The 19,934-nt window shown below is 43.7% G+C and overlaps 1 protein-coding gene across 1 annotated transcript in view; it reads left to right on the top strand.

Annotated features, from left to right (window-relative positions):
- The first annotated feature begins 12,432 nt into the window (after positions 1-12,432).
- Tmod3 (tropomodulin 3) overlaps positions 12,433-19,934 on the top strand; it is a 61,777-nt gene continuing 54,275 nt past the window's right edge. The window contains exon 1 of the mRNA XM_052187798.1: positions 12,433-12,599. The gene's annotated coding sequence lies outside the window, so the exon portion shown is untranslated. The remainder of the gene's footprint in view (positions 12,600-19,934) is intronic.

The raw sequence follows: 19,934 nt of genomic DNA on the forward strand, positions 1-19,934 counted from the left end.
TGTTTAGGTTTGCAGTCCTGGGGATTGTCCCCAGGGCCCTGTGCACACCAGGCAAGCACTCTACTCCTGAGCTACATCTCCAACCCAAATTATATTTAAAATGATTCTCTAATAGGTAATTATTGACAAAGCCGTTGAAAGACTTTCCAGGTATGATGGGAAACTTTTAAATTTTTACTAAAAGAAAATTTCAAAATGGTACATTCCCAAATAAAATAACAATAGCAGCATTTCAGGAGCCAGAGAACTGGCTCAGCAGTTAGGAGTGCTTGCCGCTCTTCCAGACGACCAGAGCTCAGTCTCAGCACCTGTGTCAAGCAGCTAAAAATAGTATCTAACTTCATCTCCAGGGGAGTCTCATGCCTCCAGCCGCTGATGGCATCCACATATGTGTGTATGTATCCACAGATATATGCAGTTGTCACATCGCAGTCACAGACAGGAGACAGAGGGGGGTGAAGGCTGGGCCTCAGCCTGCTCTCTCCTTTTCCCCCTTTTTATTTAGTCTGGAACTCCAGCTTATGGGATGGTGCTCCCCACATTCAGGGTGAGTTCTTTCTCCTTGGTTAAACTTCTCTGGTAACGCTTTAGGTAATTCCAAATCCCATCAAGTTGACAATGAAGATAACTGTCAAAGCATCTCTTGTTCTTCCTCTTCCTCTTTTTTTATTACACAGCATCCCTCTCTCTTGTTCCCCTTCTCTCTGTCTTTGAGTCTGGCTCTCAACCTGTGCGTCACAATCCCTTTGGGGGTTGAATAATCCCTTCATGGGGTTCACTTAAGATCATGGGAAAACACAGAGATTACATACAATTCAGAACAGTCATGAAGTAGCAATGAGATAATTTTATGGTTGTGGGTCACCACATAAGGAACTGTTTTAAAAGCATTAAGAAGGCTGAGAACCGCTGCTCTAAGTCCTATAAAGGTGATTACCTTTTATGCTGTTGACAGAGCAAAAGAAGTTGCTGTCCCTGGCAGATCTTAGTCCTGATTCTGTATATTTTTATTTACTGGGGGATCCTGAGGTGCTTGCTTGGTAGCAGTAAGACAATTTAATGGGAAACTAGCACACTGAAAAGCACTTGGAGTCAGGGCCCTTAAAAACAACTGGACACTTGAAGGGAGGAACTGGACACTTGTGTGCTATAAATACCCACAGCTAAAGCAAAAATTCTCTGACACATCTCATTTTCTTGACTCATTTTTATGCTCTTCAGGACAAAATAAGTAGAGTATTCTGACAGTTTTTCAGTCATCCCAAGTCCTTTAGCTAAATACTATCTTCCTGTCAATCGAAACATGGATTTGTTTTGCCTTGTATCCGATGATTTTCAATCTGATTTTTCCTTCCTTCTCACCCACTTGGGTGTGGTATTAGAGCCACTTTGTATAGGTTTGCTGGTTTGTTCAGTTTTTAAGAATTCTTTGAATTACTGCTCGAAATAGCCCTACTAAAAATGAAGGGATGTGGCACGCCCCAGTGATCCTCGCCCTGGAGTAGAAGCAAGAAACCTCTGGCTACATAAGTATGAAGCCAGCCTGCTACCCGAGACGCAGCATACCCCTAAACCAGAACATGTAAAGTGCCATGTACTGACAGTTAAATTGATTACAGCAGAGGCAAAACTATGTCTGAGATTATTTGCATATGTTGTGCCTATATGACGTAAATACCACTGTGGTGTGCTATGACACAGGTCTTCCCCCCCTCTGTCAGCATTAACTTCTTGGCCATGGCAAGCAGAGTCCTTGGGAATTAGCAATGTGTAAGAAACTGGCTCCTTTCTTCCCTCTGGATTGTTGGCTGATAGGCAGTCATGAGTTCTACCTGGGTGAAAAGTGTAGGATGTGTTTTAGAATTTTTGGTTACTCTGTTGCCAAAGGACAGATGCTAAGTGTCCTCTCTCTCTCTCTCTCTCTCTCTCTCTCTCTCTCTCTCTCTCTCTCTCTCTCTCTCTCTCTCTCTGTCACAGACGTCTTTAAGAGCAGAGTCCCTAACAAGCTTCTTTTTCCTTTTTCATTCACTCTCTTGCCTTCATTCCCAAGAAACCCTGACCCTGCAGATTACTGTCTATAGCCCATATTGTGGAGAATGGGTTACAACTGTTGACACATCCTGGCAAAAAACAAGGCAAAGAAGTCAGATTTAGATCATGGCTATTCCTTCTCACAAAGAGTTATTCATACTATTAAGATTGTAGAACATTACTTTTAAAATCATATTGGTTTTAGCTTATGAAATGAGTTTATAAGATTATTTATTGCTGATCAGCTGTTTTATCATTATGGATTTTTAAGTAGCATGGAAAGTGACATTTCCATCAGCATTTACATTTTGAAGGGAACTGCTAGAAGATAAAACATACATCTTGGGAAATCTATCAAACCCACTTAATTAGATGAAGACTTCACCTCCCACCTGCCCAGAGTGGACCATTAATTTCATCCTGATGAGATATAATGTATGTAAATTATTTTTATAAGTATCTGTTTTGCTAGCTAGTATGTTGAGGTATTTGCTAATGCTCGAATAGCTGTTCAGAGGGGGCTCGTGTCTGTCTAAGCCTGCTCCCTCCCCTTTATGTACAGGCCCCATAAGTGAAAAAGGAATCGCTCACCTGGACTAGATTTGAAGGTTCCTGTTCTTGATGTCTTGTGACACCTGCAGATGGATGGCCTTTAGGAGACAATTTGTCAAGTCTAGAAATGCTAACTAGTCCAGCAGTGCAAGCGCATCTCTCTGTCTGCCTGATGCGGGCAGTAGATGCTCCTTTGTCCTCATCAGCATGATCAAATCCCTTGATTATTGTTCTCTCTCTCTCTCTCTCTCTCTCTCTGTGTGTGTGTGTGTGTGTGTGTGTGTGTGTGTGTGCTGTCAGATACCTAACCAGGTATTTGGCTACATCTGGACAACTGATTGAAAGGGAGGTTCTCTCCCCAGCTCCACTTCCCCTCCCCCCTTAGAGCTGCTGCAGACCCAGATTCATGGGAAATGACCCCTGGAGTCTGCAGTTTCTGTCACCCACCACCACATGTCACAGTTGTGTGGAGGATGACTCTTGGGGAATTCACTGAATTATTCCCCATGAGATCTTCTTGTATGCCTAATGTGAGACTCATTTCATACTTGTGAACATCGATTAGCGTCCTTCTTCCGTCTCCGTAGGACACACTGTATATAGACATTTTGTACATAAAGATCACCAAATACTGCTGTGAGGTATTTGGCTGCACATGGACCATGGGTTGACGGGACTGTGCTTCCCTTGCCCCTCCCAGGGTTGTTGGGGGCCCAGGTTAGAGAGTCGCATGCCTGGAGGGGTAGGCGCTGCTCACCCATCTTTCTGTACACAGCTCATCTTTCAGTAGAAGCTCATTCCTGTGTTAAAGCTCAGAAACTATCACAGTGCCTGTACTCTTGGAGCCAGCTTTCTTAAAGGAAGACTGGTATACCAGACCATGAACAGCTGCTTCTCTCCCACGTGGAGATGTGGCCCCTGGTGGGCACCAGCATTATGGAAGCCACTGCCTTCCGAAAAACTGCCACAAGACATTTCTCATGCACAAAGCGTAGACTTGGTGTGAACACGCCAGCAGGCTCGCATGTCCAGACAGTCCTGGAGAGCCAGTAAAAGCGTTTGAACAGATTGTCCTTTTTCGTGGCTGAGAAGTATTCTGCTCTCTCCTCGATACTTTGAAGGAGGCAAGAAACGTAAGAATTCTGGGCTGAGAAGTTTACATGTGTTTTGGGTTGGGCTGATAGAGAACCTTTTCAGAAGGTAGCTACGGGGAAGTAGTGGCTTACTTCTCGGTTCCCATGCCCTGCTACTCTGGTCTCACCTAAAAGACTGAAAGACACTTAAAGGAAAGGTATAAAATGTAAATATCAGGGTGGTCCCACTGGATAAAGCACAGAGTGGCCTTTTGGAACTAACTGGCCAGAGGAAAAAGCCCAGAACCTCAGTGTTCATTCTTTCTTTGTTCCCCGCTTCTAGATCTGACTGTACTTGACATAGTGGCTCAAGATCCTTACAAAGGGAAAGGACTGGGGACTTAATATTTATATTTAATAGCAGAGCTCAGTTCTGCTCACTCCTAACTGCTTGCCCTTCAGCCTCACAGCAACAACGGAACCATCTGTAGATACGTGCGCAAAGGGTCCCCAATTTTAAGCCTGAATCCTGGGTTCTGTTCTAGAGACAGTCCTTGAATCGGAGGTTATGCCTATCTAGGACACACTGTTGGCTTAGAGAGGGTGAAGGAGAGGGCATGAAGTCGTGGGCAGAAACGAGGAACCAGCTAAGTCTTGTGGCAGTTGGCTTGTTGACTGAGTCTTGTGGCAGTCATTCGAAGCACGCTGGCTCAGCTGGTTGGTATGGTGAATGGGTACCATACCAACGGACTTGGAGGCTAAATCCCAACCCCATTACCAACACTTAGCAGGTGTATGATCATGGGCAATTCATTTAATTGCCTGCCAATTATAGACTATATGGGGGACCAGCACCAGAAACGGAATCAAGTGACCTAAACACTTGACTCCACATTTTCTTAGCTGGGTGACTTTGGGGAAGCCACTTGCTCTCCCAAGCCTAAAGCTCCCCCAGCTATTAAAGGGGAACAATATCTTCACTAACTACCTCACGGCGTTGTAGTGAGAAAATATAATTGGATGACTGGATGAAAACAACATAGAAACTAGAAAGCACTGCCCAAGAAGTAGATGGTTTTAGTCAGGTCACTAATGTTTCCCACTGAGTCTGTTTTATTCTCACCAATGATTTATCTTTAGGAATAGGGCAAGAAGCATGGGTACAGTGTAAGGGACTAGAATTATTATACTATATATAGAGATGAGAAGTGGGTGACGGAGCAGTGGATGTTATATTTCGTGATACAAATGATAGGCCATTTTTTTTCTGGGTTATTTTGACCCACTTTATAAAGGACTGGGGAGTAACTCAGTAAAGCAGTATCCTTGCCCAGTATATACACAAAGTCCTGCATTTGATCCCCAGTACTGGATAAATAAAACTGGATGTTATCTAGTTAGTAGCACTAGCCTGTAATCCCAGCACTCAAAAGGTAGAGGCAGGAGGAGCAACCGCTCAAATTCATCCCTGACTACGTAGTGAATTTGAGACCAGCCTGGACTACATGAGATCCTGTCCCAAAAAATAAAAAGCTCCTTAGGAAGTGGTCTCAATGCTTGTAGTTACTGGCCCCAAGAGGGGAACCCAAACAGTTACTAAGAATTCAGGCAAGAGAGCTACTGCCTTCCGGTCATCACTAAAGGAGATGGAGGCTAAGCAACAAAGGTATTACTGGCAACCTTGGAGAGCATCTCCTTGGGGCTCCAAGAATTTTCATGTCTAGCATCTGTGTACTGGGTGCCAGCGCTGGCACTGGAGGGAAGAAAGCTCTCTGGGGCTGCAGCTACCTATCACCAGCAACTCAGCCCTAGTCAGTTCTTTATTTTGGCCAAGGAAAGCATTGGAGCCTGGCCTCACAGGGATGGTGTCTCATCAGTCCTTGTATCCATGGTACCATCTAATAAGGTGCCTTGTACATAGTAGATGCTTAAATTAATGTTGCTTGTACTGCATTGTCCTCCAGCCCTACAAGAACTATACTCTGTTTACAACCATGTGAGGCACACACACACACACACACACACACATACACACACACACACAATCATATTGATTTGAATGCCAGCTATATGTGACCTTGGGCAAGGTTTTCCATCTAACTTATGTTCCTTTCATCTATAAAACAGTGTATTCTCTAACGTCCCTTCTAGATCCCAAACATTACAAGCCTGTGGTTCTGGACGTGGGTGGGTAATGTATCCACACCAGCTCCAACTTGTTCCTTTTCAGCAGCACTTGATAACTTCAGAGTGGCTGTGGAGGAGCAGTCTCACGAGAAATGCTACTCCAGGGCTGCGAAGGTAGCTCAGTGGTAGAGCATTGCCTGGCATGTGGGTTCAGGTCTCAGCACTACAAAATAAAAACCTTTAAAAGTCTTGGGATGCTCCCCTCAAAAACAGAAAAGATATTTTTAACATGTCTAGTATTTTTCTCCTTAGAAATCAGAGGGAAAGAAGGGGAAGAAATACAAAGAAAGAAAGTGACCAGGATGGGGTTTTGGTAGGCTTGTATTTTGTGTCTGTGTATTTGCATGATTGCATACCAGGAGACAATCAAACATGCACTGTGTATTGCAAAAAACTGGCCCAGGATTTAAACTTCTGTGGGCACCATCTAGATGTGGATAGGCAGAAACTGGCCAAGTAGAGAAAGGAGATGGATAAAAAGTACACTTCCTGAGTAATTTTACTTTAGTACCAAATGTCAGCCATGACAATCTTTATTTAAATTATTCTAAGCCAGGCATGGTAGTGTCCACATGTAATCCCAGCACCTGGGAGGTGCAGGAGCAGTGTCAGAAGTTCAAGGTCATCCTCCGCAGCATAGCAAATTCAAGACCAGCCTGGGATACACGAGACTCTGTCTTAAATTTTAACATAAATATATAAATAAAAATAATTTGTATCTCTGCTACTTTCTTTTTAAGACCAAAACTATGTACATGAAAAGGCATATTTATATTTTAAGTAAGCCTTTATCTTAATCTTGTTTCATGTTTTTCAGAAAACAAGCAGCATTTTTCATTGCATACAAAAATGTAAAATTCTTGCATGCCACCAGTCCTAATGGCTTACCAGTTCTATGCCTGTCAAGTGTGACCTTATGTGCATTGTTACCTATATTGTGTTGAAGAGACTAAAGGACATAATATTCTCATAAACTTGTAAACTTTGTTGGTAACATTTGTTTACTTGAGCAGATACTGAAAATCCACAAGGCTTTATTTTTCAATTTGATATCTTTTGAGCAAAGTTGGATGATTTGTTAATTCACTAGGAATCTAAAGACGAACTTGCCTTTTAAACGTGAAGTTGAACATCTTGTGAAAACTAAGTTTGAGATAAAAAATGTATAGAATGTAAGCTAATTTTATCCTCATAATAAGGATCCCCCATTGGTCCAAAGGGGTGCACTTTTGGGCCCTTTGGAATTAGCAACCCAGAGCTAATGTTAAGCTAAATATAAACTGTTTTAGTTAACCAAGATCTTTCTGCTTTCAAAGATGTCGTGAGTTCACTTGTGTCTGGAATGATAATTGTAAATTAAAATGTAAAAAGGGGGGGTCAATAAACTTAACTTTAAATGTTCAACGCCTGGTTCCTGGCTACACTAAGACAGAGTGTCTCTTCAAAATAAATGTCTGACACCATGTTCTTACTTTCTAAGAACATTTGAAGACAGAATAATGACATCTTAATACAAAGAAAACAAAGTACATAACCACTGTACTCAGAGGAGAAATGGAAACATTGAAACCAAATGGTTCACACAGTTGATGTTTGTTAGAATAATAGAGAGATGGAATTCTCTACAGAGAATTACATATAACCGTGTGTGTAACCTCTGCCAGCTAACACTAAACCACATTTCTGAATAAAGATTTGACTGGAATAGCAGGGAAACTAAACTTGCTGAGCTCTGTCTCAGCCTAGTGATCCCTAAATTTCATTGTTTAGGCTGATGACAGTCTGAGAAACAGAGAGGGCCTAGATCTAGTATCTGTATTTGCTGTCACGCACCTCTATAAGGAAATGCATTGCTTTTTTGTTTTGTGTTTGTAGTTTGGTTTGTAGATCACAGGAAGCCTTGGGTTCCATCTCTAGCATCACATAAAACCCTGTGTGATGGTGTGTACCTGTTAGCCTGACATTCAGGAGGGACAAGGAAGAAATTAGGGGTTCGAGGTTATGCTTAGCTACACACAGTTAGTTTGAGGCCAGTCTGAACTGCATAAAACCTGTGCCTTTGAATCTGTGGCTGGATTTTGTCTGTATCTGCTGTTTTCTAGACACCAGCTTTTGGATTCGGCATTCAACCCTTAGTTCACCCTTGACTTAGAGATCTCTTGTGTTTGGATTTTGTTAAGGAAATGTCCCCCCTCTTTTCTGGACTGTTTGATAGTTCAGCCTTTCTCTAGGACTGAAAGAAATGGTAGCCCATACCCTGTCTTCCCTCTTTGGCAACCATACATCCGAGAACCTCATTATTTCATGTGCAAATAAAAAGAGAAACAAGAGGACCAGATGCCTATAGTCTCTAGCAAGTATTCCTTATGCCCACGTCCTCAGTGGGGACCAGATGAATAGGTGATTGAATAACGTTGGTCTAGACAATAGATGTTGGAAGGAAAGCACACCGGTCCTTGGCTTGACACATATGAAGGTAGGAAAGGGGTTCTATATATTTTAGAAACCCGAGTTTACCAAGCCCAAGCAATTTCAGAAAACTTTAATATCCAATATAATAATGGCTTGTAACAGCCAGCTGGAGAATGATTTTGGTTCTTGGTCCTCTGGCATTTACAGAAATCTGTATTAGCTGTGCCCCTAGAGGAGCCATGACAGAGCCCCTGCTTAAAATTGACTTGGGAGAAGTCAATTTCAGCTGCTGATATTGGAGGACCGGGAGTAATGAATTGCATTTGAGTTGTGTGGTAAAGCATGAGGAGTCACTTAGCAAGTAGACACGGGGTGATGGAAAGGGGCATCAGGCCAAAGAGTTTTCTGAAAACCTTTCCATAAACGTGCATACCAGCCACAGTGCTGATCAGCCCCTGATTTCTACCTCCCTCTACTTTAACCAACTCCAAAGATTTCCAGAATGAAATCTTTTCTTCTAACTTTTGGTCTACAGTTTAAATTTTCCCAGTTGTCTTGAAAACTGTGTCCTTAAAAACTGCTCAAGTCCATGTGGGGATCTGTTTCCTGAAGGGACCTCTTGATAATGAACAAATTCCCACTGGTATGAATTTGCTTGTGATGACTCAGTGTGGCACAGGCTTTATGAGTTGCTCTGGCTGGAGGCAGAGAGATAACACTAATGAAGGCTTACACTGCAGAAGGAGAATTGCAGTATCAGCTTATCAATCACTTTCTCTCTGCCGTGTGTGTGTGTGTGTGTGTGTGTGTGTGTGTGTGTGTTGAAACCTTGAGTATTCCCCATATACCATCTTTTTTTTTTTGAGGTATCTGTGAAGGGGCTGGGTGTTAAAAATGGGCTTGCTATGTAGCCCTGGCTGTCCTGGAACTCACTCTTTAGACCAGGCTGGCCTCAAACTCAGAGATCCTCCTGCTCTGACTCCTGAGCACTGGGATTAAAGGCATTTGCCACCACTGCCCATCAAATGTCATCTTTAAAAAACAGAAAGGAAGGAAAGGAGAAAAGATTTATTTACATGTAATTGTGTGTGCCTGTGTGTGTATGTGCATCACATATATGCAAGTGCCTGTGGAGGCCAGTAGAGGGCATCGGGTCCCCTGCTCTTAACCACTGAACAACTTCTGCAGCCCTCCATGCCCCCTGATGCCTACCTGCCCTGGAGCTCAGAGTCAGCTAGGCCGGCTGGCTATCGAGTCCAAAGCCTGATGGTGTGAGTTAGATCCCCGGAATGATGGAAGGAGAGAACCAGCCCACCTTTTTTTTTTTTTTTTCAGACCAGAATAACCAGGATATTAATGAGAGTGAATACAGAACTGTCAAAGGAGCCAGATGTGTGGTGCATGACAGTAATTCTGGGATCTGAGAAGTGAGATCAGGAGGAGCAATAATTCAAGGCCAGCCTCAGCTACATAATGAATTTGAGGCCACTCTGAGCTACATGAGACCTTCTCTCAAAAATGACATACAAAATGTGCTGGAGAGATGGTTCAGCAGTTAAGCAGTTCACCATGTATTACTCTTGGAGAGCATGGGTCCGGTTTCCAGCTCCCACATTTGGCTGCTCCCAAGTTCTCTGGGATCTACAATCCTCTCTGGCCTTCATGAGACACCTGTACAAACATGGTACACAAATACATGCAGTCACACATACATAAACATCAACAGTAAATCAGGTTTGTGTTTTGTTTTCAAATATCACACACACAAACTGTCAAAGAATACAAAATATCCATTCAAAAGAGAAGCTGTCTCTTCTGGAATTTCTTGAAGTTTTTTCGTGCTCTGGCCACAGATTATTGTATTTTAAAGCATTTGATGAGATCTAGGAGACATGTCAGTCTAACCAGCAGTTAAAAGGATTTAGTGAGTATGTGCTTCAATTCCAGATCTATAATTATTAGTAACTGGCCATTTGACTTTATGCAAATTAACTTTCTCAAGTCTTCATTTTTTATTTTCATGTTTAAAACCTGAGGATATTCATTTTCTCTTTATAGGGTTGTTTCAAAGTTCCATGAGATATTACAAATGCTGGTCAATATTTGGTATGTATTATATAATTGATAAATACTAACTGAGCCTGAGCACTGTAGGAAACAAGCTCCTGAATATATTAATTTACAAGAGATTTCTCTTAGCCGAGTAGATGGGCACACGTGTAACCCTGGCCCTGGGCAGGCTGAAAGAGATTTCTTGCACCCAGCCTGGTCTAATAGGGAGTGTCTGGGCAGCCAGACTATGTAGCAAGACCTTGTCTCAAATAAATAGAGAGAGAGAGAGAGAGAGAGAGAGAGAGAGAGAGAGAGAGAGAGAGAGAGAGAGAGAGAGAGAGGAAAGAGAGAGGGAGAGGAAATGGGGGAGGGAGAGAAGGAAAGGAGGAGGGAGGGAGAGAGAGAGAGTTGAGATTTTCCAGGTCATCAGTGATACTCAGTGAGTGTCAGTTGCACAAAATTCCAGGGTGTTTACTTAACCTGGGGTACTCCCGCCCTGAGAGGAAGAAGCAGATGCCAGGAGAAACTAACCATTGGGTGACTCCCTATTCTGGGTGTAGCTGGAATGTACCTCAAACATGCTCTCCAGTTCCCTTCTGGGTTGCTTTTTGGTTTTCTTTTAAGTTATCAAGCTAGAACACTATTCCTGCCCAGGCTGCTGCCCATGCTGCTGCTGACCATTACACAGGATATCATTAAACAGTCCTCCAAGGCCATCTTCTACCCCCACCCCCAACGCCATCTCCATCTTAGCCTGCTTTGACTAGTTGGTTCTGCTGTTCACTCTCACTCACACTAGCTCAATCGCACTGCCTGTTGAAGAACACGATGTTAGAACGAGACGACGGGACGGAGCAGGCACATGGGGCAAGTGCTTTCTACCAGGCCTCGGTTAAAAAGCACTGACTTGCTTGGACCCATAAGATAACTAAAATCAGGGTAACACCTAGCATCTCTGCTCTCATTTTGTGTCTGCCTTCCTGTTTGGGGTTGCCTAGTTACCCCCGCATGTAGGCGTATTTACCATTCAAGGGCTTATCACCCTTTAAGGATAAAGGCATAAAAATAAAGTATCAGAGATAACTCATAGTCAGCTTTTACCATTGCTCCCCAAAGGCATCTGACCCTGAAAGTCGTCAGATCACCTTCCAGATGAGGGCAGCCTATCCAGGGTGGGAGGACGCATCTTGGAACAAGAGCAGTTATCTTCTGAGAATGACATTGCCCTCTCAGGCAAAAGGGACTCTTTGGACCAACTTGCAGAACCAGACTGAAAGAATGACCATCCAGGACACTTCGTGACCAGGATTGCTCCATTATACATACAAGAATGCTTCCTGCCCAGTTCTTCTGCTTAAATCTAAAGCTCATGTGGGCTTATTGGCTCCTTTATCTGATCCTTTCCTAGGTGTGTGCATTAATGAAATCTGTCTCTGCTTCTCACCTTTACTCCTCTGATTATGTTAGCGGCACCACACCCTGGTGTGACTTATGACCTTTTCTGCCATAAATTGTTTAAAAACAAACAAACAAAAAACAAAACCGCCTATCCCAGACTGGCTTTGAACTCTGTATGTAACTGGCTGATAAACTTTGGATACCCCTCCTTCTGCTTCAGGTGCTGGGATCTGGGATTACAGGCATGTGACACCACATCCAATTTATACATTGTTTGGAATTAAACACACACTAGGGCTTTGTGTGTGCTTGTATAAGCACTCTAACAACTGACCTACAATCTCAGTCCCCTAGCTTTTATCTGTCTTCCATGACAAGTTTGAAAGGCTGAAAGACTTTCCCATTATCATGCTCTCCTATTAGTAACCAAGGGAGTAAGAAAAGCCTTGCTCTGTATTATGTGTCTTTTTACAAAAGGCCCACCATGCAAGAAGGAAACCTATTACAAAAGAAAAAAATAAACTTGTAGTCAGGCTTTCTACCTTCCAGAGGGTCGCGGGCAGGTATACGAAGGAGCAGAAAGCATTTTCTCAGCCTAATATCTGTAGCCTGTTATAACACCCTTCCCATTGTAAAGAACCAGGTCCATGTGTATGGAGCCTCGCCCTTCTTCCTTGAACTACAACTCCCAGCATGCAGTCTGCCCCAAAAGTACGCACGCGCATGGGAGGGGGACAGTGAAGGGGAACCAGCAATACAGACTGCGCGGTCGAGTTTAGGGGCAGCTGGCGGGAGGATTCGGCAACTCCCTGAACTTGAGGCACCGCGGAGTGTGGGCGCAGGGAAGAGCGATTCAAACCTCGCGGACTGTGCAGTGGGTCGGCCGCCAGACAGGTGAGTTCAGCCCGGTGCTTTCCAGGAAGTCCGTCGGCGGGCGCGGCAGCGGGTCGCTACGGCCTGGGCAACTTGGCGAAGGGAGCGGCTGTGCTTCCCGCGCCTTGCCCGCGGGCCTCGCTAGAGTGCGGAGGGTGCCGGGCCGTTCCGGGACGGCTAGGTGTGCCGAGTGTCGCCCGCGGCCAGGCTCGCAGGCTCTGGGCTGTGGGTGAGTCACTTGTGGCCGGCCAAGTTCGGGGCTTCAGGACTGGCCGGCGAGGGTTCGGGGCTTGCCACCTAGTGTTCGGGACCGGCTGACTGAGGTTCAGAACAGACCAACTGGGGTTCGGCCGGCTGGGGTTCGGGGCCCGCCACCTCGTATTCGGAACTGGCTTCATTGAGTTCGGGGCCGTCTACGTAGGATTTGGGATTTGGCTGTCTGGGTTTGGGACCGGTGCTCCGGAACCGGCATGTCTAGGAAGCGCCTTGCCCCGCCGCCCCTCTACACCAGCCGTCATCTCGCTGTTAGTTGGGAGGAAACCCACAAAACTTGGGACACACCCTTTTTTGTGATTGAAATCTGCATTGCGTCTTGCACAGACCATTTTGCTCTATCTGCTCTGCTCTGCCTTAGAATAAGTTTCTAGCTCCCGTTCCGCACAGCTGGGGCCGGCTGTGAAGCTGATGCGGGTTTGTTTTGAGGACGTGACTGGGTCGTTGTATCTTCGCTTACAGAAGTTTCCTCCACAAGCCTGCATTCTGATTACAAACAGAAATGGAAAACAGCCCCCCAATTTTTACTTTCCTTTTCTTTCTCGTGTCTTTCCTTCTTTCGTCTTTAATTAAGAATTCCCTTTCCCCTTTCGAATCCTATCCCCCTTCCCTTTCAACTCCTCCCCCAACCGACCCCCCCTTCTCTCTTGTCTTTTAAAAATCACATTCCCAACTTGACCTCTGCTTCTCTTTAAAAAAAAAAAAAGAAAAAAGAAAACCACAGTCATCTATTTGGTAATGAACTCTGCAGTAAAACTTATCCCAGGAGGTCATACTTAAACAGGAAATGAGCCTGTGGAGATTGGCTGGCTATGTGCAATCTTCTTTGGTTTCTGTTCATGTTTCTTTTTCCGAAATTTTTTCAGAATAGTTTTTTTTTTCCTGGCTTATTAAATTGATTAATCAATTGACCTGTCATTATTTCACAAGAATAGCTTTGCTCAGACTCCTTTTCCTAGTCCTAATCCACACATCTTACACACACATATCTCTCTTTTTGGTATTTTGAGCCATTCTCACTGTGTAACCCAGGCTGGCCTTTAAGCCTCAGCTTTCCAGTATTGGAATTACAGACAGGGCCATCGCGTCTGGCCATCTCTATAATGTCTTAAGAGCTGACAGTAGGCCTGGAGAGAAGGCTCAGAAGGTAAGAACACACTGAATCCCATTTCTGGCTCTACATGTGTGATCCATTGTATTCCAGTCTTAGAACATCCTTGCCTTGCATCTTTCAGCATTTGTAGTTTATCTTAGAATGAGATTGGTGGTAGCCAGGTAACCCATGATTATCCTAGCTTTCTATGGGGTGTGTTTGGGGGAGGGGTGTTTGGGTCTATGCATGCTCTTGTGTGTTCACATGTGTGAACATGCATGTGGAAGCCTGGAAGTTGATGTCATGTTCTCCAGGATCATATCCACTAAACCGTATCTCTATTATTGTTAAAACTTAATCCATTTGGGAAACCTTGGCTATATGTATGTCATTCCAACCCCTGTGCTAGACAGGAACGACCTAACGAGTCTTCTTGAGGATATTACTGCCCAATAGCTGAATTTTCTTTCATCTTTGTGATAGGCCATTAGGCCACATGTTGTCTGATAGACATTAAATACTTAGAGGTCAGATCCCATCACGATTCTTGGTTTTCAGTGTAATAACAAGTTTTTTTTTTCAGGTAGCTCAATAATTAAAGGCTTGACTAGCGTGTGTAAGGACCCAGGTTCAATCCCAGCACCACAAAAGCAAAACACAATTTTCAACTCCCAGCAACTGGCTTATTTAAACATCAGGTTGAGTACAACAGGAAGAACTTAAGGGCCTACACCACGTAGGGACAACACTTTTCACACTGAACACACACGCCTGTTCATTTTGAAGTGGAGTTTAGAATTTGCATATTTTAAGTAGAAGTTACACCTTGAAAACCAAGATGGGAAGATAATTTTTAAAAGACATTTTAAGATGCTGATAATTGTAATATCAGATACATATGTGCAGGACTCGTCTAATTTTCAGTTAAAAATTTTTGTTGGAGATGGCCTCGCAAAGCCTAGACAGACCTCCAGTTTACAATGTTGCCAACGCTAGCCTTGAACTCCAGATCTCCCTGCCTCCACATCCGGAGTGCTGGACCGGGCTGGCCTTACCTTCCTTCTTTCTCTGCACCCTCGTGGCTTTCCTCCCCTTCTCTTCCATCCTTGGTTGTGTGTGTTTCAGTAATTAACTAATTCAGCAAGTGTGTATCTTACTCTGTCCTAGACACTGGGGTTCCTGATGTGTGTGCAAGATAGGATTCCTGGTTTGGACGCTGACTTCTTTGGAACTATGCCCATGTCCTGCTTCAGAACACTTTGGAGGGAATAAAAACACATGGTAGTTGTGCCTCTGAGAGGGAACAAATAAAGTCAGTCTGTTTCCACGGACTAGTCCTCTGTTCTCCCAGGCCTTCCCTTTCTGTCAGGTTGGAGTGTGTGTGGTATATCAACGCAGAGCACAGTGTAATGCCGCATATTTACTTGGAACTTACGGTGAGTTGAATACAGGGAAGCCAGCTAGCTCCAAGCAGTAAACACAATAAACACACACCTGGGTTAGAGATCAACAGAGGGAGGGGAAAGATGAAAGGGGAAGAGACAGAGGAAGATGAGGTGGAGAGAATGGGAGAAAATGGCTTCTAATAGTGTCTCGTGTCAGTCTGTACTCTGCTGTCATTGTTCAGACTTCAATCATGAACTTCCTGCCTTCACTCCCAGGGTGCCAGGATTATGGGCATGTGCCACCACTCAGGAATCTTTGTTTCCTTTGTGCCGGGTTTTACTTTGTAGCCCAGTCTGACCTGGAACTCACTATGGACCGGTTGTTTGCACACTCACTACAGTCTTCTCCACTCAGCCTCCCAAGTGCTGGAGTTAAAGACGTGAACCACCACACCCCACTCGGTTCTCTTGATTAGAAATGTCCGGGAAGGCATTATTCTGCAGGCTATAATTGTAGCTGAAATGTGTGTCACTGCTGGTCACCTAACTGTTGACATTTGATTACACTTGCTCTTCTCAGACCATTTAAAATCATAAGTGTGAAATTATATTGAAAGGAAAACAGTATAGAAAAGAATATTATTTAATTTGTGATGGTCCAGTAACTTGTTAGATATTAAAATTATAATCAAATTCCACTTGCTAATTATGAAAAGAGTTTAAATCTGAGCCGGGCAGTGGTGGCGCATGCCTTTAATCCCAGCACTTGGGAGGCAGAGGCAGGTGGATTTCTGAGTTCCAGGCCAGAGAAACCCTGTCTCGAAAGAACAAAAACAAACAAGCAAAAAAGAGTTTAAATCTGACCATACATTCTTGTATCTGCCTGAATCCATTAGTGGATATATATGTATGTATATATACTCACACATGGGTACATTTGTGTGGAAGTCAATGACTTTTTGAAGACAGGGTCTTGCTATACAGCTCAGGCTGTCCTGGAACTTACTATATAGACCAGGCTGGCCTCAGACTCATATAGATCTTCCTGCTTTTGCCTCCTGGGTACTGGGATTAGGGAAACATACCACCAGGCCAGGTTCTTCCTTATCTTTCTAAGACAACATTTCTTACTGAGCTTGGAGCTCTCTGAGCTCAGTCACTGAGCCCTGGGAGCCTCCTGTGTCTTCTTCCCCAACTCAGGGATTACAAGCACACACTACCTGACTTTTATATGGGTCCTGGGGAATCAAAACTCTGGTCATCATTGTTGCACAGTGAGTACCAGCTGAGCCTTCTCCACAGACATATCTTGCCTATATCTTGAAGTGGAATGCTGCTCTTTTTATGATTTGTGTTTTTTTACATCTTGACCAAGAAATTTTGACCTATTCTTAAGGCTGTAAAGATATTCTGGTTTCTTTACAGGGTCTCATGTACCCTAGGGTGGCCTCAAACTCAACTATGTTTCAAGAATGACCTTAACCTTCTGTTCTTGACTCTCCCTCCCAGATGCTGGAATTATAACCATAGACTACCACACCCAGCAGGATAATACTGCTTTCTTGTAGAGGCTTTCTTGTTATGGAGTTTTCTTGTGTTAGTCTATCTATGATCCACTCAAATATTTTAGTGTTAGGAGTGGAATAGGTTTGCCTGTTTGTTTGGTTGGTTGGTTGTTTGGTTGTTTGGTTGGTTTTTGTTTTTGTTTTGAGATGGGCTGTTACTCATGAGCCCAGGCTGTCTTGGAATTTATTGTTATAGCCCAGGCTGGTCTTTAGCAGCCACCCTCCTGCTTCTGCTCCCCAAGTGCTGGGTTTAGAGGCATGACCATCATGCCTACCTGGCTAAGTTCACTGTCGGTCCATTTATATCTTCCCATGACTGTCATTATTATACAGTAATTTTATTGAAGCCAGGCACAGTGGCACATACTCATTATATTTGCACTTGGGTTACTTCTGCAAGACGATCTTAAGTTCAAGGCCAGCTTGGACTGTATATAGAGACCCTATCTCAAAACAAAAAACTTTATTATTTGTATACCATACAGTTTACTCACTTAAAAGTAATCCCAAGGGGGCAAAAAAGAAAGGAAGGAAGGAAGGAAGGAAGGAAGGAAGGAAGGAAGGAAGGAAGGAAGGAAGGAAGGAAGGAAGGAAGGAAGGAAGGATAATCCCAGCATTATACTCAAGCAATTAAGTAATTTAGGGTCAACCTGGGCTAAATGAAACTGTGTCTCAAAGCAAATCAAAACAATAAGTGTTGATGGTTGTAAAATCAATGGATTTTAATATATTCTAAAGAGCTGAGCCATCCATTTTAGAACATTTTCTCATGAGCAGTCACTAAGCCTCTGGAGACTTGATATAAATTGAATCATATAACAAGTGATCCTTTGTGACTGGCTTCTTTTACTTGTACTGTTTGTTGTTGTTAGAGATCACTGTGTAGTTCAGGCTTGACCTGGAACTTACTGTGTGGCCTAGGTAGGCTCTTTAATTGTGGCAGAAGGGTCTCAGGCTTTGACGCGCTGGTATTATAGGGTTAGCTGCCATGGCTTTGTTCCTTTTTTGTCCTTTTTGAATTTCCTTTCTAAATAAATTTATTTATTTTGTATTATCTATGATGTGTATTGTGGGTGGCTATGTGCCATCATGGTACTTGTGTGGAGGTCAGAGGAGAGCCCATAGGATCTGGTTTGCCCCTCTACCTGGTAGAATTGAACTTAGGTCACTGGACGTCATAGCAACTGCCCTGACCTCACTAAGCCATCTTGCTGACTTTGTTTTTTCTTTTTGTTGTTTAAGACAGAGTTTCTTTGTGGCCTGTGTAGCTGAGAGTGACCTTGACTTTTTGATCTTCTTCTTTCTCTCCCAAGTGTTAGGATTATAGGCATGGCGTGCACTACCAATGAAACCCAGGGCTTTGTGTATGCTAGACAGGCTCTGCGTCCTCGACTCAACCCTTACACACCTGAGAGAGAATTACTAGCATACTATTGAGTTTCCTTGATAGGCGTGACCTTTTGTGACCTGTAAAAATATACACTCCTTAGGGTATTTATACTCAAATACCTACACCCACTCTCTAGGAAAGGAACCCAAACACACAAAAACAACTTACAAAATAACATACCAGCTTTGACGCGCTGGTATTATAGGGTTAGCTGCCATGGCTTTGTTCCTTTTTTGTCCTTTTTGAATTTCCTTTCTAAATAAATTTATTTATTTTGTATTATCTATGATGTGTATTGTGGGTGGCTATGTGCCATCATGGTACTTGTGTGGAGGTCAGAGGAGAGCCCATAGGATCTGGTTTGCCCCTCTACCTGGTAGAATTGAACTTAGGTCACTGGACGTCATAGCAACTGCCCTGACCTCACTAAGCCATCTTGCTGACTTTGTTTTTTCTTTTTGTTGTTTAAGACAGAGTTTCTTTGTGGCCTGTGTAGCTGAGAGTGACCTTGACTTTTTGATCTTCTTCTTTCTCTCCCAAGTGTTAGGATTATAGGCATGGCGTGCACTACCAATGAAACCCAGGGCTTTGTGTATGCTAGACAGGCTCTGCGTCCTCGACTCAACCCTTACACACCTGAGAGAGAATTACTAGCATACTATTGAGTTTCCTTGATAGGCGTGACCTTTTGTGACCTGTAAAAATATACACTCCTTAGGGTATTTATACTCAAATACCTACACCCACTCTCTAGGAAAGGAACCCAAACACACAAAAACAACTTACAAAATAACATTCATGATAGACAGAGATAACCCTTTGCTGAAGTGCGTATGAGAAAAATGGATGAAAGGTAAACAGGGAGAAGCAAGGGCAGAGTGGGCAAGACGCTCAGAGTACCGTGGGAAGGCAACTCGCGACATTTTTAGAGAGCCTCCCTCTTGTATGTGTTTGTGGCTGGCCTGGGACTCACTACACAACCATGGTGGCCTTGAATTCACAGCATCCTCCTGATTCACAGGCATGGCCCATTGCATCTGGCTGCATGTTAAATATATTAAGACTATCATGCTGCTGATCCAGGCACCAGAGAGTCTGAGGCAGGAAGATCACAAACTCAGGGCTTAGACTTGTAAGTGAAATAGTTTTAATCCTTACCTTACTGAATAATAAGTCCTTTATTGAGCAGGATTCTATTACTAATAATTATACACTCTGGGTTCCCATATGTAAAATTACAAAGCAAGATATTTTGGTTTTCCTGGTGTTTTGTTATAACTAATGAGGAATTGTTGAGGAGTAGTCCTTTGATGTGCATCGCAGCAAAAGAGAGATAGATGGCCCCTTCAAATATCAAGTCAGGCTCAAATTAAATGTGTGTACCATTCGGTCAGCCCTCACCTTGGGCAAAGATGGTATGATTTCATACAGCGCGAAGGTTTCAGAGTTAACCCCTGACCCCCCCACCCCTACAGTTTGCCCTAAAATATACAATTATTGCCATAAACCACAAACCATGCATGGGACGGGGCTGAGACATAGCAGTTCGGTTCACTGCCAGCCAGCACTCCTCGGTGGTCACCCTACACTGGGTGTAGTTCTCCTTGTTACTACCTTCACCTTCCGCTCTCCCCCACCCCTCCCCACCCC

The sequence above is a fragment of the Apodemus sylvaticus genome, chromosome 7, assembly GCF_947179515.1.
Source record: "Apodemus sylvaticus chromosome 7, mApoSyl1.1, whole genome shotgun sequence".
In the NCBI taxonomy this organism is placed as follows: domain Eukaryota; kingdom Metazoa; phylum Chordata; class Mammalia; order Rodentia; family Muridae; genus Apodemus; species Apodemus sylvaticus.